This window comes from Armigeres subalbatus, chromosome 2 (assembly GCF_024139115.2).
Source record: "Armigeres subalbatus isolate Guangzhou_Male chromosome 2, GZ_Asu_2, whole genome shotgun sequence".
Classification (NCBI taxonomy): domain Eukaryota; kingdom Metazoa; phylum Arthropoda; class Insecta; order Diptera; family Culicidae; genus Armigeres; species Armigeres subalbatus.
This window is the reverse complement of record NC_085140.1, coordinates 215,652,554-215,675,917: the sequence shown is the minus strand read 5'-3', so window position 1 is coordinate 215,675,917 and position 23,364 is coordinate 215,652,554. Positions and strand designations below refer to the sequence as shown.

Sequence of the window (23,364 nt, the reverse complement as noted above, 5' to 3'; positions counted from 1 at the left end):
TTGAAAGCTTCTAGCAGACATATTGTCACTATGAATAGGGGTTCCAATTAATTGGTCTAGCGTAAAGACACTATAAACAAAGACGGGAAATGTTCCAATTGGAATTCCAAATTTACTGTCAGTGTCATTCCAATCGAGCAAGAGATCTGTCATTCCAAAAAATCGGGCGTAACATTTGGTAAGGGCTATTTCGATTATCATCAATACACATGTTTCAATTATTATTTTGTAATTTTATGATAATTTTGAGCTAATTAACCCCAACAAATGGTTTTGCAATAAAGTTTACTTGTTTATCGTGAATTCCCAACCCTATTTTGTTTGGTGAACGCGTTACTAATTCAATTTCGTTGATTCATGAAAATCTAATAGACCAATTTGAAAAGTTTATGCAACATCAGCAGTATTGTGCATTCGAGGTTGCCGGTTGATTTGTTTGTTCAGGGATCAGATTTCGCGTCTTTGTATATAGTGTCTTTAGTCTAGCGAAGCCAAATACTTAGGACTTCTGCTGGACCAAAAACTAACTTTTAAAAATCACACTGAAGGCCTTCAAGCCAAATGTAACAAATATATTGTCTATATCCACTTATAAACAGAAGATCAAAACTTTGCCTTAAGAACAAACTTTTGATTTACAAACAAATTTTTAGACCAGCCCTGTTGTATGCTGTGCCAATATGGACTAGTTGCTGTAATACCAGAAAGAAGTAGAAGATTCAAAATATAATTTTGAAAATGATTCTGAAGTTGCCTTCATAGAATTTCTAATATTGAGACATTGCAACAAATGTCCAACGAAATAATTCAAAAAATTTAGGCAAAAATCGTTGCAATTTTCTATTGCAACGATTAGCTCCTTATACCCTTAGTTTAAATTAGGTTAAGTTTAGTTTAAGTTTAAAACATTGTAATTCCTACATGGTTCAATTCAACCAGAGGAAATATCCTAGCAAATAAAATTAGCTAAAAAAAATGCTTTGGATGGCTGGGTCCGATTCCCGGTGCCGGTCTAGACAATTTTCGGTTTGGAAATTGTCTCGACTTCCCTGGCCATAAAAGTAACATCGTGTTAGCCTCATGATATACGAATGCAAAAAATGGTAACTTGACTTAGATACCTCGTGGTTAATAACTGTGGAAATGCTGAAAGAACACTAAGCAGCGAGGCGGCAATGTCCCAGTGGGGGATGTAATGCCAATAAGAAGAAGAAAACCAGTTAAAGAACGTCGCAAATTTCGAGACTGTTTCAAACTAATCAAATTCCAATCTACGAAATCCGCGACAGATAAAATGAAATTTGCGACTGCAAAAACGAAACAAAAACAAAACAATTTGTATTGAATTATCTTTTCCGTAGACTTTCGTAGTCTTAATGAAGTATATGTCATATGTCTTATCTACAAGAAAGGCTGCAAGCTGGAGTGTTAGAACTTTCGAGCGATCACCATCCTTAATGTCGCCTATTAAATGATATACCAGATCATCTTCAGTCGTCTATCACCAATTGTGAAGGAGTTCGTGGGAAATTGTGAAGTCAGCTGCTTTGACGTACGTTCGACAACAACCAGATCTTTACTGTACGGCAAATCCTTTAAAAATGCCGTGAAACTGTGTGAAGATTTCGGGCGAACACTCCAATTCATTCGAATCGCGCCGGGGATTAAGACAAAGTGATGAACTTTCGTGCCTGTTGTTCAACATTGCGCCTAAAGGTGTTAGCGGAGAGCGGGTGTAACATCCGGGGTACGATTTTAAACAGATCCAGTCAATTTGTTAGTTTCGCGGATGACATGGACATTGTCGGCCGAACATTTGCAAAGGCGGCAGAACTGTACACCCGCCTGAAACGTGAAGCAACAAAAGTTTGACTGGTGGTGAATGCATCGAAGCCAAAGTACATGCTAGTGGAAAAAGATTCACCATCGCACCAAATGTGTCATGTGCAATACGCTCATGAGACCGGCAGTTATCTACGGACATGAAACTTGGACCATGCTCGAGGAGGACTTGCAAGCACTCGGAGTATTCGAGAGACGGGTGCTTAGGGCCATCTTTAGCGGTGTGCAAGAGGACGGTGTATGGCGGCGAAGGATGAACCACGAGCTCGCCCAGCTCTATGGCTAACCCAGTATCCAGAAGATAGCTGAAGCCGGAAGGGTATGTTGGGCAGGGCAAGGATGGTGTTCGCTTCCGACTCGGCAGGTGCAATAAGGCGTGGAACGCAGCGAACGTGGTTAACTAAGGGTAGAGAGATTTGTTCTCGAACCGTGTATTATGGTGTCAAATTGTTGATTGTGTTATTTGTTTAGACGTAAGCTAAATAAATAAAATGAATAATGAACAGAGAAAAAGTGAGCATATAATTTGCTCATTTATGTTTCATTGGATAGTTATGCTTTAAAAACTCAATTAACAGCGTTGCTTTAAATTTTTAGGATATATATTTATATAGGATAGAATTTATAGGATTATAAATAAGTAGTCCAAATACGCTACAAGCAAGTAAACAGTCTGTCAGCTTCAACCAATGTTCTTATTGGCAATGGCACAGTTGATTCTTTCTGAACGCTTTCTAGGATTGTTATTCCATGAATTTATATCACACTAGATACGAGCTCAGTTGACGACTTTGGCATCTCTGAACTAATAGTGGAACCAAAGCGTAGATGTATGTAGGTTATGCAGATGGTTGTCTGACGATTCAAACGAGCTTGAACGAATTGATCTCGAAATTGATAAATAGAACCTAATTTTTGGGATTTATTTTGAAACCAATCGGAGATTATTTCAGAACATGATGCTTCGTACCGTATGCGATTCTCTTCAAACGTCTGGAAATCCTGACCAACAAAGCTAGAAGAGATCACTTGACACATTTTCTGACAGCATAGTATACAGACAGTTCCTGAAGTTACTTCCGGAGTAATTCCGGAAGTAACTTTCGGAGTAATTCCTGATGAAGCTTTCGGAGGAATTGAAGTTGAAGTTGACAGACTGTTTACTTGAAGGAACTTCCGGAGGAATTGGTGGAGAAACTTTGTAACGAGCCTTCGGGTCGGGCACAGTTAAACACGGTCGATGGTCTCCTACGGGAGTGGCGCATAAACCATCGTACTTAAGTGCCAAAAAAAGGGGAAAACGGTCCGGCGTACAGTTATACCTTCCGGAGGAATTCCTGAAGGAGCTTACGGAGAAATTCCTAATGGAACTTTCGGAAGAATTCCTGAAAAGACTTCTAGAGGAATCTCTGAAGGAACTTCCAGAGGAATTCCTGAAGGAACTTTCGAAGGAATTCCTGAAAGAATTTCCGGAGTAACTGCTGAAGGAAATTCCGGAGGGAATCTTGCAGAAACCTCTGAAGGGTTTCCTGAAGAAACTCCCGGAGGAATTCCTGAATAAACTTCCGGAGGAATTCCTAAAGGAACTCCCGGAGGAATTCCTGAAGGAACTTCAGTAAAGGAATTCCTGAAGGAACTTCAGTAAAGGAATTCCTGAAGGAACTTCCGGAGGAATTGTCGGTGGAACTTCCGGAGCAATACATGGGGGAGCTTCCGGAGAAATTTCTACGCCACCGCACCGCATTCACCGGTCGCCAACGGTGTGACGCCACCACCGCTGGCTAGCTTTTTTATCACGCCGTCGCCGATAACCGATTACGCCGCAAAACAAACAAATTTCAAATGACAACAACAGCTACCAATGGAAATTGCTGATGCAACCACAACAACGACAAATTCAGCATCAGCATGGTCAATTGACCCAATGCGTCCACCTATAGTTAGCCTGACTCAACAATCAGCTGACGGAGACGGACGTTTCCTGAAGGCTCGACTACGGGACCCGAAAATAATGTATATCGTGCGTCTTTATCTGGCATATTTGTATGACAAGGAGTCATCATTTTGCCATGAAGGAATGACACCCATCAGCATCAAAATCAACCTGGCATCACAAGGGCTTCCAACCACAGATGAGGAACTTCGGAAAATCTTCTTCGATGTGCATGCGGAGTATGGCGTTCCTACAACATCTGCAACACATAAGGGACAGCGTCAACAAATTTTACAATTTAAATGTTCAAAAGTAACGACTCATTTCGACGAGAAAGAGGTAAATATTTTCACAACCGACGTACTTCCAAAACTTCTTCACCAAAATAGAATGCGACTGAAATTTTGATATATTGTCAAAATTTCAATCGCATGAAAAGCCCAGCCAAAATTAAGGAAATTTATAATAACATTTTAAGCTCGTCCTTTTCGGTTATTTTGGCAACTGAAACCAGCTGGGATAAAAGCGTAAGGAATGAAGAACTTTTGGAAGTAGCTTTAATGTATTCAGGGATGACCGCGATTTCTTAGAATCTAACAAAAGTTTGGTGGTGGAGTTCTTATCGCAATCTCCACAAATTTTGATTCAGAAATAATAACTACCAAAAAATACAAGAACTTTGAACACGCCTGGGAGAAATCTAATATTGCAGGAGAAACCCATGTTTTCTCTTCTGTGTATTTTCCACCGCAAACAATTTCTTATGAAAGCTTTTTAAAAACTGCGGAAGAAATTTTATCGCAACTTCCACCTGAAGCCAAAGTACATATTTATGGAGATTTTAATCAACGCACCGCTGACTTTATTTCGGAGCAAATCCTACTTCCAGTTGTTGGGGAAAATGAAACACTACTGTTTATATTTGATAGAATTGCCAGCTTAGGGCTTAACCAAATCAATCATATTAAGAATCAACAGAACTGCTACCTAGACCTTCTATTAACGAACATACAGGAAGATTTTTGTGTGTCAGAATCATTGAATCCCTTATGGAAAAACGAAACATTCCACACAGCTATTGAATACTCTCTGTTTGTTCATGATTATCAAAAACCCAGCGACTGTGACTTCGAAGAAGTCCTTGATTACAGCAAACTATGACAACATAAGACATAAGCTAAGTAGATTAAACTGGAAGCAAATTTTAGAGAATGAAGGGAATATTGAATCTTCCGTTGATGTCTTTTATAACATCATTTTTAATATTATTACCGAAGAGGTTCCAATAAGGAAAAAAAGGCGGAACGGAAATTCGAAATATCCAATTTGGTATAATAGACAGATAAAAAAATTAAGGAATCGCAAACAAAAATTACATAAAAATTACAAACTAGACAATTCGAATGAAAATTTGGAAAAATATTTAGACATCTGCGATCAATTAAAACTAGCAATTGATGTAGCATTTGAAGAGTATATGTAATACGAAAACAGAAAACGAAATCAAGCCATGCCCAAAGAACTTCTTCAATTACGTAAAATCAAAATTGAATTCAGACAATTTTCCGTCATCCATGTATCTAGATGAACGCGTCGGTAATTCCTCAGAAGACATCTGTAATCTTTTTGGAGATTTCTTCCAAGAAATATACACCACCTCTTCGGAACAAGATCGCGACCTTGATTTTTTGCGCATGTCCCAGAATTTGCTAGGGATATTGGTGTTAACCAGATCTTGTTGAACGATATTCTAAACGCTTAAATAAAACATAGATGCATCTAAAGGCTCTTGCCCTGACGGTATCCCACTGGTATTTTTTAAGAGTCTGGCTAAAGAGTTGACGGCACCTTTATTTTGGCTCTTCAGATTGTCACCGGAATCCGGAAATTTTCCCAGGGTATGGAAAAGCTCCTATCTTGTGCCCATCTTCAAATCAGGCTAAAATCTGACATTTGTAATTACCGTGAAATAGCCATTATCTATTGAATTCCCAAACTTTTTGAATCTATTATTAATGAAAAATTAATTTCACAACTTGAAAACAGAATTACAAATAAACAGCACGGATTTTTAAAGGTCGCTCAACCGCTACAAATTTAATAGAATTCATTGATTATACTCTTCATGCGATGGATAATGGTAACTACGTGGAAGCTCTGTACACTGACTTTAGCAAGGCGTTTGATCGCATTGACATTCCATTGTTACTCTTCAAATTGCAAAAAGTTTTTAAATTGAGCCAGGACTCCTTAGATGGCTTGAATCTTACCTCACAGACCGGCAACAAATAATTAAATTTAATAGAAAGAAATCCAATCCCATTCAAGTCACTTCAGGAGTTCCACAAGGCTCCCATCTTGGCCCTCTTTTATTTATATTGTATGTAAATGACATTTCCCTCATTCTCAAAAATATAAAGCTTTTAATTTATGCCGATGACATAAAGTTTTTTATGGAAATAAAAAAAGAAGGCGACATTATCGTATTTCGTATTTGCGGGCAGCAGGGACTATGTCCAAGGGCTTGACGATCCCTCCCCAGGCCATCTGCGAGTTGTGGGGCTTGCCTAGGATGTGGTGGGGTTTGACAGTGGGCCCTGTTAAACCTCTGCATGTATCCGCAAGTAGGCCCCACCAAAGCGACCGTGTGCCGCTCAAAGCGCACAAGCCCAAGTCCTGGTGTTAGGTGGGACGCTAAACAGCCCTGACACGACGGCCCTCCGACGAGACAGGAGGTTTGCGCAGGCCCAATAAGCCGCCTAGGAAACCAATCATTACGAACAATATAAGAGATAATGCGACTCGATATAATCGGCAAAGACCTAGGCGACGAATACAGGATCACGATTGGAAGCTTGGAACATGGAATTGCAAGTCGCTAGGTTTCGCAGGTTGCGACAGGATGATCTACGATGAATTACATCCCGCCACTTCGACGTCGTGGCGCTGCAGGAGATTTGCTGGACAGGACAGAAAGTGTGGAAAAGCGGGCATCGAGCGGCTACCTTCTACCAAAGCTGTGGCACCACCAACGAGCTGGGAACCGGCTTCATAGTGCTGGGTAAGATGCGCCAACGCGTGATTGGGTGGCAGCCAATCAACGCAAGGATGTGCAAGCTGAGGATTAAAGGCCGTTTCTTCAACTATAGCATCATCAACGTGCATTGCCCACACGAAGGGAGACCCGACGACGAGAAAGAAGCGTTCTACGCACAGCTGGAGCAGACATACGATGGATGCCCACTGCGGGACGTTAAAATCGTCATCGGTGACATGAACGCACAGGTAGGAAGGGAAGTGTAAAGACCGGCCATCGGACCGGATAGTCTGCACATTGTAACGAATGACAACGGCCGACGATGCATAAACTTCGCAGCCTCCCGCGAAATGGTAGTCCGAAGCACCTCCTTTCCCCGCAAAAATATCCACAAGGCCACATGGAGATCACCTAACCAAGAGACGGAAAACCAAATCGATCACGTTCTAATCGACGGTAAATTCTTCTCCGACATCACGAATGTCCGCACTTACCGCAGTGCGAATATTGAATCCGACCACTACCTCGTTGCAGTATGCCTGCGCTCAAAACTCTCGACGGTGTACAACACGCGTCGAAGTCGGACGCCGCGGCTTAACATTGGGCGGCTACAAGACGGTAGACTAGCCCAAGAATACGCGCAGCAGCTGGAAGTGGCACTTCCAACGGAAGAGCAGCTAGGCGCAGCGTCTCTTGAAGATGGCTGGAGAGATATTCGATCCGCCATTGGTAGCACCGCAACCGCTGCACTAGGCACGGTGCCCCCGGATCAGAGAAACGACTGGTATGACGGCGAAAGTGAGCAGTTAGTGGAAGAGAAGAATGCAGCATGGGCGAGATTGCTGCAACACCGCACGAGGGCGAACGAGGCACGATATAAACAGGCGCGGAACAGACAAAACTCGATTTTCCGGAGGAAAAAGCGCCAGCAGGAAGATCGAGACCGTGAAGAAACGGAGCAACTGTACCGCGCTAATAACACACGAAAGTTCTATGAGAAGTTAAACCGTTCACGTAAGGGCCACGTGCCACAGCCTGATATGTGTAAGGACATAAACGGGAACCTTCTTACGAACGAGCGTGAGGTGATCCAAAGGTGGCGGCAGCACTACGAAGAACACCTGAATGGCGATGTGGCAGACGAAGATGGCGGTATGGTGATGGACCTGGGAGAACGCGCGCAGGACATAATTCTACCGGCTCCGGATCTCCAGGAAATCCAGGAGGAGATTGGCCGGCTGAAGAACAACAAAGCCCCTGGGGTTGACCAACTACCAGGAGAGCTATTTAAACACGGTGGTGAGGCACTGGCTAGAGCGCTGCACTGGGTCATTACCAAGATTTGGGAGGAGGAAGTTTTGCCGCAGGAGTGGATGGAAGGTGTCGTGTGTCCCATCTACAAAAAGGGCGATAAGCTGGATTGTAGCAACTACCGCGCAATCACATTGCTGAACGCCGCCTATAAGGTACTCTCCCAAATTTTATGCCGTCGACTAGCACCAACTGCAAGGGAGTTCGTGGGGCAGTACCAGGCGGGTTTTATGGGCGAACGCTCCACCACGGACCAGGTGTTCGCCATTCGCCAAGTACTGCAGAAATGCCGCGAATACAACACATCATCTATTCATCGACTTCAAAGCCGCATATGATACAATCGATCGGGACCAGCTATGGCAGCTAATGCACGAACACGGATTTCCGGATAAACTGACACGGTTGATCAAAGCGACGATGGATCGGGTGATGTGCGTAGTTCGAGTTTCAGGGGTATTCTAGAGTCCCTTCGAATCGCGCAGAGGGCTACGGCAAGGTGATGGGCTTTCGTGTCTGCTATTCAACATCGCTTTGGAAGGGGTAATACGAAGAGCAGGGATTAACACGAGTGGTACAATTTTCAATAAGTCCGTCCAGCTATTTGGTTTCGCCGACGACATAGATATTATGGCACGTAACTTTGAGAAGATGGAGGAAGCCTACATCAGACTGAAGAGGGAAGCTAAGCGGATCGGACTAGTCATCAACACGTCGAAGACGAAGTACATGATAGACAGAGGTTCAAGAGAAGACAATGTGAGCCACCCACCGCGAGTTTGCATCGGTGGTGACGAAATCGAGGTGGTAGAAGAATTTGTGTACTTGGGCTCACTGGTGACTGCCGAAAATGACACCAGCAGAGAAATTCGGAGACGCATAGAGGCTGGAAATCGTACGTACTTTGGACTCCGCAAGACGCTCCGATCGAATAGAGTTCGCCGCCGTACCAAACTGACAATCTACAAAACGCTAATTAGACCGGTAGTCCTCTACGGACACGAGACCTGGACGATGCTCGTGGAGGACCAACGCGCACTTGGAGTTTTCGAAAGGAAAGTGCTGCGTACCATCTATGGTGGGGTGCAGATGGCGGACGGTACGTGGAGGAGGCGAATGAACCACGAATTGCATCAGCTGTTGGGAGAACCATCCATCGTTCACACCGCGAAAATCGGACGACTGCGATGGGCCGGGCACGTAGCCAGAATGTCGGACAGTAACCCGGTGAAAATGGTTCTCGACAACGATCCGACGGGCACAAGAAGGCGAGGTGCGCAGCGGGCAAGGTGGATCGATCAGGTGGAAGATGACTTGCGGACCCTCCGTAGACTGCGTGGTTGGCGACGTGTAGCCATGGACCGAGCCGAATGGAGAAGACTCTTATATACCGCACAGGCCACTTCGGCCTTAGTCTGAATAAATAATAATAATAATTATCGTATTCCAGAATGAAATACAGATGTTTTATACATGGTGCAGAAAAAGCCTATTGCAACTAAATGTAAAGAAATGCAACATAATATCATTCAGCAGAAAAAGAACAACACCAAATACACAAATTGTACTAGGAAACAAAACTGTAGAAAGAAGTGAAAGAGTTAGGGATTTAGGAGTGATTTTAGATTCAAAACTAACTTTTGTTGATCACTATAACACAATCATTCACAAAGCTAATAATATGCTAGGCTTTATCAAGCGCTTCTGTTTCAACTTTCAGGATCCCTACACAATCAAAACACTATATATTTCATATGTACGATCCATACTGGAATATTGTAGCATTGTATGGTCGCCTTACTTAACCACACATGAAGAAAGAATAGAATCAGAACAAAAACAATTTCTACTATACGCTCTTCGTAAATTAGGTAGGACGTCATTTCCTCTTCCATCTTATGAATCACGTTGCATGCTTATAAACATACAAACATTGAAACACCGTCGAGCGTTTGCAACGGTTTCATTTGTTAACGATATAGTATCTCAACGTGTTAACTCAACATTTTGTCGAAATTAAATTTTACATACCTTCTCCGCTACTTCGACATAGGACATTATTTTTCACTAATCACCGCCTAACAAATTATGCCAAATTTGGACCTCTTAACCGAATGATGGCTGTTTATAATCAACACTGCGAAGCTATTGACTTAACAATGTCTCGGCATAACATTTCAAAAAACAAACATAAGAAATTCAACAATTTAAATTCATAATTACAAACAACTTCAGCCAAAAAAAAGTTTTTTTTAAATGTTTTTTATTGTATTTCATAGTCTACTATAGCATTGAGAAAGAAAAAAAACATGTATATGTATTTGTACTAGTCTACGTCGGTTGACGAAATAAATATATAAATTAATAAAATAAATTAAATTTCAACGCCGGCACCGGTTTCGGGTGCCCCAAAACTGACCAATAAGGTCCTAAATAATATTAGAGACAAACCTGTGATTGTTTTCTCTCGATATGATTTCGAAAAGTCGAAATGTGCGTACGACTAAAAGATTTGGTAACGAACCTTAACTTATATAGCAAACTACAATACCGCTTTTTTCGAGTTCCGAATTTTTTTGGAAGTGGCCAGAAGTAGAATCAAGACCTAAAAAATGTTATCCTACATTTTTGTCAAGGAGAATCATAAAGTTTGTTATGTCGCATGCTGTTTTTTTTTTTCCAAAAACCGGATTCAAGTCTTCCACAGGGTCTCCGGTATTGGTTCCAGGTATCCCGGGATGTCTGGATAATACGGATTAAAATTAATAGTAGAAATCTAAAATTAGTTTCAATATAACTTCTGGCAGAAAATGCCGATGATTGATATGCCTCATTATACATTTCGAAGTATTCTGATATATTTCCCCGGTCAGAACCCAAGAACAGGTTCCAGTGTGGCCATCATGCTTCCAAATTCGTCCAGAAGCTTCGCAGAGACATTATTGGTACGAATAACAAACATAAAAGTCAAAAATGTCCTAAATGGCCACCCGACAGACCCACGCCACCTGGGATTCCGTATAAATCCGGATCTGTTGGATCGACATGTCTAATCGATTGATCGTCTGAAACTATGATAATTTTTGGTTTATGTCCGAAAATTTCAAACAAATCGGTCAAAAATTGAATGAATTAGAGCCTCGAACTCGCTATCTTTGGATTGGAAATCCTACGCCTATGCTCTTAAGGCTAACTTTTTTTTTTTAAAGCTTTATTAGAGTGATTTTTAAGGTGTTAACAAAGTTCATCACTAAGGCAAGGCTAATTGTTGACGTCGATCACCATGGATAGTTACGTTGAATTTGACTCAACATAGTAATAAACATACAAATGATACAGTTATGTGAGCTTTTGGTTTGTAGAAGTAATAAAAATAGCAAGATGGAAACAGGTTTTACCACATTAAATCGATGAACTCAAGAAAAAGAACTCAAACAACAATAGCACAGGAACATTTTGTGTTTGAACAAGATACAATTAAGTGGTGGAATTCAATGGGATTGTATAAACTCGTCTTATGACAAGTGAAGACATTCCACTAAAAAGCTCAAAAAAAAAATTCTTATCAACATTTTGTTGTCGCACCTAACAAACACGGACTTGGAATCCCTGAACGTGACCTGATAAATGTTCTCAATCCAATTGACTGACAAATAAGGTTCATGCAAGGATTATTACGACATTGCTAAATGCAAAATTTTACATCTAGATAAAATAGACGAATGCATAACAGTAATTTAATGGTAAGCGCATGAGTAAACCGTACCTTATAACTATTCATTCGTTACCAAACCTCCATTTTCTGCCATGGCGAACGACGGTGATAACAATCGAGGTTGATTATCATCATCGTTCGCCGCAAAAGAAGTAGTTCAGTTCTCGTTGTTTTACTATTATATATCGACCGACCATCGTGGTAAGACGACCTCTGCTTTCCGCCGTTAGCGATGAGAGTGCAGATGGAAAATAATGACAATGGAATAGTGAAAGAGAGCCGCAGATGGTTTTGTAACAAACACACACACAGTTAAGCCTACAGACAAAAAAAAATCAACTTCAATCTGATCCAAACTCCTAATGCAGAAGAATGAGCCTCGCAGTCACGCACGGAGGCAGGGTATATTTACATTCGAGAGATCAGTACGGCAGACGAACAATAATTCATCTGGCTGCGTAGTAGAGTAGAATAGCACAGCAAAGAGATCTTTCGAATACCACCCCACAAGACGCGTTGAAGTTTCGTTGACTGTTACTGGCAAAATAATGCAAATGCAATAACTATGGCTCAAAAAAATGTTCTAAATGTTACTCTGTCTCTTGTCCTTCCGTCCTTTGATGGTCAGGTATTCATTTTCAGGTCATCTTAAAAAATCATGTTAGTATCTTGTCCTTAGATTTGAAATAATTCTACTGTCTGTCATTTAGTTTGTTATATAAGGTAAATGTTAACCAATTTTACTCGTCCAGAATCACTAAGTATTCGAGACGAGCCAGCCTCGGGCTGAAAGTCTCGATAATAAAGACAAAAAAAAATCACGGCATTGATATGTCCACTTATCTATTTGCGTAAAGAAACAGGTTTTTTTTTAATATGTGAAATAAAAAGATTACTGAGAAATAATATTAACAGATACATTCACCACATCTAATGTTTAATTCTCGAGTACTTATTCAAAAGAACGTATTTGTTCACAAAAAGACTCAAACGTCGATTTGTCCAATCTGATAGCACTCTCCCACGCAAACCATCACCAAAGACAGGTAGGGGAAGCCTTCGACTACCTGTTGGTGGTGTTGGTTTGCGTGGGAGTGCCATCAGAATGGACAAATCGACGTTTGAATCTTTGTTTACAAAACCACATACGTCCTTTTGAATAAGTACCCGAGAATTAGTAAATCTAAAAAATGTACTTTTACTACTTATTACTATATACCTACTACTATGTACTACAATTGCTAACGTAGATGATCATTTTGCTTTCCAGTCTTTTGTGTTAGTATTTTGGTAGTTGAGACTGGCACTAGTCCTTGTCGGAAGCTCTAGCATATACTCAAGTAGGGTAATTCACCAAATGTTGAACGGCTAATTTCTTCGCCTATTGTTGAACGCACATGCATTTCTTATGGGAGTTCAACAATAGGCGACAAAATTAGCCGTTCAACATTTGGCGGTTTCCCCTAGATGTTGTTAGATCATGCGACACCGTTCCTTCGTATTTGTATAGAGGTATGATAAATCAAGTGTTCAACTTCATTTTCTATCCAGTAGCCTTGCGAGCAAAGGCGTAGGATTGTCAATCATCCGGAGATGACGAGTTCGATTCTCGGTCCGGTGTAGAATATTTTCGGGTTGGAAACTTTCTCGACACCCTGGGCATAGTGTATCCATTGTATTTGCCACACAAGATACATACTTATGCAATGGCGGGCATAGAAAAGCTTTCAATTAATAACTGAGGAAATGATGATAGAATACGTTGAAAAGCAGGCTAAGTTTCAGTTGGAATGTAGAGCCATCGAAGAAGAAGAAAAACTTCATTTTCTATGTTTTGAAAAAAAAATCCGACGCGTTTCCGGTAAAATACATTTAAACTTATTTAGTTATCATTCAACAAGAATACTATATTCATCTAATGTTAATGTGTTGTGTACTAATAAAACAAGCACTGTGTAATAACAAAGAACAAATTATTTCATAATTTTAACAATATGCAGACACTTAACTTATCAACGTTGATCTCAGCATCCATGGATACTAATTACACTAATTACGTAAGCATTTTTTCTGGGTTTTTCAAACCCCACTCCCCCCATGTAAGATTTTTGCTATACAAATATTTTTTTTATTTATATGGAGCGTAAGAAATAGGCAAACCCCCCTCTCACCTCATAAGTGCTTACGTAATTAGTGTACGACCCCATACCTGGACTGATTGATCATTCATCACAAACTATGTAGAACACTAATTTCATGTCACTACCCTGCCTATGATAATACATTTTGTGAAAATGCCTATAAATATATCTGGGGTTTCCAGTAGCCTTGCGAATAAAGGCGTAGGATTGCCAATCATGAGACGGCGAGTTCGATTCTCGGTCCGGTCTAGGATATTTTCGGGTTGGAAACTTTCTCGACACCATTGGGCATAGTGTATCCATTGTACTTGCCACACAAGACAAAGAAAAGCTTTAAAGGCAAAGAAAAGCTTTCAATTAATAACTGAGGAAATGCTCATAGAATACTAAGTTGAAAAACAGGCCAAGTTTAAGTTGGAATGTGGAGTCATTGAAGTAGAAGAAGAAGATATGAGATATGAAACGACTGAAATAAAAACTCTCTCTTTAAAATTAGAAATTTTCAATAAAAAATTAGAAAATTGCCAATAAAGAAATCAGGGTATGAGCAATAAATAAACAAAAATAAATTAGCACTTTTGAGCATGAGCATGAGCATGAGCATGATTGACCGCCCACGGTTGCTACTCCGTTATTGCCAGATCAGCTGTAATTACACAGAGAACCAACAGATGATGTTTGGGACTAGCATCATCTTCAATGTGTAAAAACTGGTGACCCAAAATAAAGCAATACCAGCGCCGGCCGTGTCCGAATGCAGGTCAATTAGGAAAAGGGTAGGAAATTGTTGACGTGATACTCGCTTTGATGGAAGCCGACGAGTCATCTGCACTCCCACGAGAAATCACTGGGATGTTGGATATATGGGGTAGGGAGTGTAGCAGGGTTCGTTTTGGTAAACGGTTTGCCGGGTGTAGCGTGTAGTTTGATTAAGGCTGAGCAAAAACACAATCGAACGCGCACTAATTAAATGACTTACTGACCGCACAAAGCAGAACAAAGTATTTCGATGATCGTGCGATCGTTCTGCGTGGTCAACAAAACACAATCGGACGCGCACTGATTTTTTTTCTAATCCCCCGCACAAAGCAGAACAAAGATCCGATGATCGCACGATCGTTCTGCATGTAGTCAACAAAACACGATAGTACACGCACTGATTTTTTGCTTATTAACACACGCACAAAGCAGCACAAAGATCCGATGATCGATGTTCGAACGAAGCATAACAAAAACACTATCGAACGGGCACCGAATAGTTTGCTTTACAACCAACTAAATAAGACAGAACAAAACAATCCGGACTCCACGAACATTCTTTGCGCATTACGGGAACACGACTGCGTAAACCGGAACAAAATAATTTGGACTCAAAATTCTCCGTTCTTTCAAAAATACGATTAAACGCGCACTCTATTATATAATTCACTATTTTATGAATTATAGAAACAAGTATTTGAATTATTTCCACTTCTAGTACATATGTTAAATTATACATTTTGAATACAGTTCATACTACACTAGAAAAAAGACATAGAGAAAGAAAATTTGAGCGATAGATGTAATATATGAAATATTTGTAGATAATGCGGTTATATGAGGTTTGAGTAGACACACAAAGGAATAAAAATCCTTAATTTCTAACACGTTGCAGAATTGTCTTTTCTTTACAATCAAAGTTATTGTGATATTGTGTTACTTAGAAAAGTACAATAAAAGAAACAGATTGTCATGAGAATTTAAAGTTAGTTAGTCGGAAACCAAAACTATTGAAAAACTAAATCAACATAGTTTAGGCTTACAGTAACAAAATGTATGATTATTATTTTCTCTACTAAGGATCGTCTATCTAGAGAAAAGAGTATGAACTATCAGTATTGAAATTTGAGATGTTGAAAATGCTGAGTGTGTAACCAAAATGTGCCATATAGAAAAATTCTCGAGAAGAAAAAAAAAATCAGAAAAAAGCAATAATTCACATGACAGTGTTAGGCAATAATCAATTCTATTTAATTAACTGACCTTTGACCTTTCCTATGTATTTTCCAACTACACTCAACCAGCATTTCAGGACCGATCCGCGACCCGGGCGCAACCCACCCTGCAAACAAACACTGTTTTGTGGATTCCGTTGAAAACTAACGTTTTCTTCCAAAACTGATTCCTTTACCTGATAGAGGTAAGCATATTCTGTCGGATACATATGGTTTTAACAGGAAACGCTCACTCTAGCTCACTTGTTTACAAAACAAGTCACGCTCAAATCACAGATCGGTCCTTTTATCGGTCCCTATATGTCAGATTCTTCCACAATTTTGTATAGGAATACACGGAAATCCGTACAAATATTGTATAATGCCTTACAATTTTACAAGCTTTTTTGCAATTTACTTATAAAAGCTTAGGTTCCTCCAGCAGACTTGCGAGCAAAGGCGTAGGAACGCCAATCCGGCGATGGTTCGAAGTTCGACTCTCTTTCCGGTCTAGGATGTTTTCGGGTTGGAAACCCTCTCGACACCCCGGGCATAGTGCATCCATTGCACCCACCACACAAGATGGGGGAAAAAAGCCTTCAATTAATAACTGAGGAAATGCTAATAGCAGCCAAGCTACAGTTGGAATGTAGAGCCATAGAAGAAGAAGCTTTCAATCTAAATCTCGCAATGTCGCACATGGAAGCTTTCACACAGATTCTGGCAGGCATACAGAACCAAAAAAATACTTCCGCTGTTTGGGTATACCTTCTATAATATACGAGGAAGGCATCGCCACTACTGTATGAATTAAATTGTATTTTGTGGCAAGTAAATGGATTTGGAACAGCTTTTCTTAGATTTGTTAAGTTGAGTTACCTAATCAAAATATGAATTATTTAAATATAATTGAACGTGAAAAAGTTTGCCTTCACTGGAGCCATTCCACGTCATATGCTGTTTTAGAAGGTTGGCGCCAAACTTCCGAATTTATGCGCAATGTAGAAATAGCGGTAAAAATTAAACGACCTCATCACTACAGATTTGGAAATAGTTAGAACGTACCTGCATTCGACTAAAATCTTACCAAACTATGGATCCTGAGTCATTCACCGGAAGTAGAAGCGGAATGTTAAAACTTCGGGTACGTTTGAATCATTACTAAAACTTATATATTTTATCACTTGAGAACAAATTTAAGAAAATTTTCAAATTTTTTGGCGGGAAAAACTTTTAGCGAAGACAAAAAAAAAACACGTCCACCTAACGCCACGACATACTACGATCCGTCACAAAAATAAATTAGCACTTTTAAAAGCAAAAATTGCAATAAAAGAAGGATTTTGAATAAAGAAATTAAAATGTTCCACGGAATAAAATACAATATTTTCATAAATAAATCAATATTAGCAATAAACAATTATGTACAAAATTTTGAACAAAATATTTTTTTCCACAAAAAATTAAAAAACTTTCCACGAAAAAGTCAATAAAGAGCAATAAAAAATATATAAATATTTATAGAAAGAAATATAAAAAAGCAATAAACCAATTTATGGAAATTTTGTATTTTTTTCCGTGGAACATTAATTGCAATTTTTACTTTTAAAAGTGCTAATTTATTTTTGTTTTGTGTAAAATTTTTAATTGCTTATGGAACTTTAGCATTATTTGTGTAAATTTTATATTTATTTATTGCTCATACCCTGATTTCTTTATTGACTATTTTCTATTTTTTATGGAAAATTTCTAATTCTTCGTGGAAATTTTATCTCGCTGCCGATATGAAACATCGCAGGCTTGCATATGCATAAGCAAACCCCTGTTTCATGTCATGACAGTGTACGACCAACGTTCCTACCGATATTCCATAAGATTGCTCGTACTCCGGCAGGCTTTAATCGAATGTGTAGAACTTTTTTAGACTGATGGCTATCAGAAGGTGCTGGTAAATTTGGTGTGTTCAATTTGATTATTTGAAGCCAAAATACAATTTTTTAATACCAAAAACGAACGACACGACCACGCGACGCGACAGTGCATCGTGGTAGGTAGTTTGACGTGCACAGTAAACTCAAATTACTGGAATCGGTAAAAGTTTACCGGGTTTTCAAACAGCTGAACGTTTTTTTTTTTGGAATACCGAACGCTCAGTGAACAAAAATTAATCTGAACTGTCAAAAATTGCAGTTTGTTCGGAAAAAATAGACGACGTGTTTAGTAATTTAACCACCGGTTATGTCAATAAAATTACAGGACGTCGGTAAAACATTAACATTTCTTTCGGTAAAATTTCATTCGTTTTAAGAATTAATAGATTATAGATAAAATAGATTAAGGAATATTTTTTTTGGAAAAGAGTACAAAATGTAAGAAGGAAGACAAATAATACATTGCAATATTTTAGAATTTGTGAGATACTTTTTGCTCTCCAAACATCAATCGGAAGTATGTATTCTTATTTTTGATATTTTTGTTATATTTGGCTGCCTTGTTTTCAATTTCCAGGTAAAGTGACGGAAACATTTTATAAATCCTGAAAGCTTTTTCTCCATCCTGGCATCAGTTTAATTAACTAATTAAATTTTCAATTGCCGTCTCAAGCATAGTATGTAATTTTTGTGCGAAGTTTTTCTTGCTATACTAATGGTCAACCAAATTATTCATTAGTGGACTCCACAACAAGAATGGATTCTTGACAAGCCGAAGCGTGAAACTTAATAGCGAAATAACATGTTTGGACAAAATAACTTGTCGATTATCGGCAACACAAAAAGAATTGCATCGTATAAAACGATATGAGACCACTATGCTTATCACGACAGCACACGACAATGAAGCAAATGATTAAAACAAACTTAAAATTTGTGAACTCAAACAAAACCACCCTGAAGCAAAATCGCGAATCTAAGAATAATGCAAATGACGTCTGTTTCTGTTCTAGTATCAATTGTTTGTTAACAGTTGTCTCCGGTAATTTCTTAAAAATATATTTTAAATAAATATATTCTATATATTCTAAAGTAAAAATAAAAATATATTATATGAAATGTTCGGTAAAGTTATATTTTTTACTGCCAGTACCGGTAATTTTTTTACCGTAAAGCCGATAAACAAATGAATTGCCGAAAAAGTCAGTAATTTCTTTACGGTGTACAGCAACTTTTGACGTAGGACTTACGTCTTTCTTTACTATACTGGGTGTCATTTAGATTTTTGTAAATCGAGAGCGTTACGCTGGAAGGGAAGATTTTGAACGTTACTAGCGCCTTTATCTTTCGGTGGATTTTTAAGATTTATATATCAATCGACTCGGACACTCTCCACCATTTTGCCTATTTCATTGAAATATAAGATTATTAACGATAAGCTATTGAAAATTACATTTCTTGTCAAAGCCAGTGAATATTTCATATGTAACCAATCCCAACATGCAACAAAATGTATTCCTTCTGATTCTTTCTCCACATATATAGCTATATATGTGGACAAGGAATCAGAAGGAATAAATGTTGGCTGTTACGCCCTTTTCAAATGTTGGTCTAGAAAGATGCACAATCAGCAATAATATTCATTTTAGATTAGAAAATTTCGCTGTATTACATGTAAATGTTTAAAAAAAAGTCCGCAAAAAATAATTTCCAGAAGAATATTTTAATAAACTTTATCTTATTCTTTGTTTTTCATTTTCTGAGAAATTGTATTATTAAACTTGACGTAGACTCGGAGTTTGGAATCAAAACATTAAATAATTTTTCGTTGACGTATTAGCAGTACCACCTCTATTTTAGCAGGGTTACTGCTCCTTGACTTGTTTCTTATTGTTGTGATTTTTTTCAGCAGTAAGCACGCATGTCATGAAACAACGAAATTGGAGCTGTATTGCTTTGTTTGGAAAACGGGACAGTTCCCCTAAAATAGCACATTTTTCCCAAGTCTGAAAATTAAATAAATAGAATTTTTATACTTCAAATACTATCATCAATGAAAAATCTATAAATGCCCTACATTTGCTTGAGTAAATAAGGGCTTAAAAGTTAGAAATAAAGCAATTCTAATTATGCATTTAGTTATTAGTTTTATTTCCAGAAGTTTTGAATAAACAAATTGCTAATAGTTCTACACAAACTTCATGGATCCAAAGGTTAGAATTTTAATGTAAATACGTTACGATTATACAAGTCCTACGTCTACTCGCGGTTATGTTGAAAACATTACCCATTGCTCGTTTTTCCATTTACTGAGTCATCGGTAAAAATATGAATTTTAATAATAGTTTTACAATTATCTCAGAGAAAATCATAATTTACCGTATTGAAACTGTAAAAATAATTACCGAACAACGAAGTCATTGTGGCCACTGAACCGGGAAAACCGGGAGAACCGGGAATCCGATAGAACCGGGAAAACCCGGGAATTATATTGACGCTGAACAAATTTCATGTTTTGTTTCGACAGAATAAATAAAAAACTAAATAACGGCTAAGGATCATAATTCTTCAGGAGACGCATATGGTGGGGATCTTTCTGTGTTGCAGTCGGTTTCATGGATCATTGAATTTCAGGCAATGTAATTTGTTATAAACATCTTTCAACATGATCTTCAATAACTCTATGGTGATTGAGTAATGCAGAATGGTTCATCGGCATGGTTTTGCTTCGGGAGAATGTAATTCTGTGCTGGTAGGATTATACGAACTAAGGGTTTAATTGGAACCCATCTAGTATCGTAGATGGAATAAAGTTGTGTAAATTTGGAAATTTCATTGAAGGTTCGTACTCTCTTATACGGTTTTCTCAATGACCACCAGGGCGCGTACTACAGGTCGCGGATTGAAGCTAAGGGAGGTGAAGGTGAATTTATTGAATAAAGAGCCTTTTCTAATAGTCAGTTCTACTTAGCCTCCTATTGTGTTGAAACTGTATACTGCCAAAGGCGGTAATCAACTGATACAAATTTCAAAACACCTTATTTCACAACAACTTAATTTCTGAAAGACCAACCTAATCATAAATCAGGGACCATGTTACAAACCATGCACTGACTCAAGAACTAAAATAGAAGGGGGGTTATCAAAACTAACTAAAACCGACTCAAGTATACAACGACCAAACACAACACTTTCAAACAAACGTATATAAATAGATATTAACCTGAACCAACACTTAGGAAAAAATCGTTGGATAAATAAATTATTCTAAACAATGCATCACATGACACCTATCGTTAGTCACACATAGGGAGCGGGACCATTTGGGCAGCACCCCCTATTCCCGTCCGCAACGTTAATAACTCGACCGCGTTCCAACCAAATGGCTTGATTGTTTGTACATCACTAGATATCGACAGAAACTAACCATGTACTAAAAAACAAGTAATTCGATTGTAATGCGCTCGAGTAATGAACGTTGCTGACGGGAATAGGGGATGCTGCCCAAATGGTTCTCTACCCTATGACGTCCAGAATAGCAATAAAATAATAAGCCAACAAACCATCATAGATAATGAAATAACCTCTTCTAATACCAATTTCGTTTTGTTTCATTTCTTCAATACCGATAATTGTGATTGGCTTCGAAACTACCAACGATGACAAGACAACGATGTGTATCGAGACCCTAATTACATCAAGTAAAGCGGTGAGTAGTTAAAACAAACTCATGAAAAGGTTAATCAAAATAACTTATATATTTATAAATTGTATAAATTGTGTATCACCCTTGGTATCACCTTACTTACATTTAAAATCAATCACTTATTTGTGTGTGTGCATGTGAATGTTTTTGTATATGCATAATTCATCAACTTGATAATTCATTAAAACTTGTCAATCCGATTAAAGGCATAAAACATAAATTGAAAACAGAAAAAACACAAAATTAGTGAAAAAGCACTTAATCTTACTGTAGTGGGGTCGACTCATATTTATAAAACACTTAATAATATTTGGTTGCATTAAAACTTAGTCTGCTCAGACAGTGGGCTTTTATCAGAGTGTCTTGATGTTACAGTTCACGCAACTTATTGTCATTTAATATGATATCATGTGTTATAGATCACAGTTTAAACAGGAGGTGTACTATATTGGCTGATTGACTCGATACAACATTAAAATGAACAGTTTTTCTTCGTTCTTTTTCTCAAATCATCATAAAAACAAATGAAAACATTTATATGTAATACGTTATTAGTGCAGGGATTGAATTGTAATTATAATTTTATTGCCATACAGCTTTTGGATCGCAATTTTGAGTCCTTGACTGAAAATATAAGCTTACCTAAAACGACCACGCGGAAATGACCTTTTCTCGGTGGGCACATTCGTCGATAATCGCAACTTTTCCTTCCATTCGTTGTCGGTGATCACTTTCGATCCGACCAGGTTTCACGGTGCGCGTTCCACGATGTCAGCACGCAAAAAAGCAATCAGCAAAGCACAGATCTCGGCTTTGTCTATGCTTTCATTCAATGCTTATGCTGTTGACTGCCTATTGATGTTGTGTACATAAACTGGATATCCTTTCTGGTCTTCCTTACGTTTATCCTGTCTGACGTACTATCACGCACACTTGTTCACGTTTGATTCATTGACGCACCAACACAGCCTCGGTAGGCGTAATCTTTTGTGCAACTTTTTTCCACCTATTTTCACTCTGCTTGTCTAGCAGTTCTGAATGACGGGAAAATTTCACCAAATCAATATCTACTCTCCAAATGCAAAATCACTGCATTGCAATCAAACCACCCAGTTGAGTTTTGTTAACATTCTCCACGGCTTCTCATGTAACCATTTTTATTTGCTACTTGGACCGGAAAATTATTTTCAGAAAATGAAAACATGTCTGCTGGCTGCGGCAAACTTTCCTCTGGGGTCAGAAGACAACTAAATCAAAATTGATTTCAACTCGGACCGCTCTACAAACTAATAAATCCAAATTCAAACACTATTGTTTTGATAAATATCCACTTGTTTTCGTACCATTAGAAAACGAAAAAAATGCATTAAATTCACTGATGAAAATCTTCAAAAACACAAAAGAAAAAAACTATGCACTGCAGCGAATGAAGAACGACCAAACCTGCGACGCGAACATTTCCAACTAGACTGACTGAAAGCCTGAATCTGAAAGCAAAGCCCAGTGCGCCGTAAGTTTTCTGTTTCTCTTTGTAATCATCTTCCGTCGTGTAGCTTCGGCAAATACAAAGGAGCATTTATTTATTACGTTATCATTTTGAAATTTTGTTATTCTTTTTGGAATTTTAAAACAGTCACTTAAAGTTTAACTACAATGTAACTCTCAATGTACAATGGAGAATAGTTAATACACAAATTTCAAAAAGAAGTAATGAACCATTTTCAAGATCAATTGACATTTCGAATAATTAAATCGTATGTTTCATGTTATATCGT

The 23,364-nt window shown here is 38.5% G+C and overlaps 1 protein-coding gene across 10 annotated transcripts in view; it reads right to left on the bottom strand.

The window, feature by feature from the left end:
• Positions 1-23,064, bottom strand: part of LOC134211633 (protein MTSS 2) — a 160,052-nt gene extending 136,988 nt beyond the window's left edge. For 6 of the 10 annotated variants that reach the window (XR_009979059.1, XM_062688708.1, XM_062688707.1 and 3 more), the window contains exon 1: positions 22,232-23,054. The gene's annotated coding sequence lies outside the window, so the exon portion shown is untranslated. Of the gene's footprint in view, positions 1-22,231 lie in introns of all 10 variants that reach the window. The other 4 variants (XM_062688702.1, XM_062688704.1, XM_062688703.1 and 1 more) reach the window with 4 other exon arrangements.
• Positions 23,065-23,364: the final 300 nt, after the last annotated feature.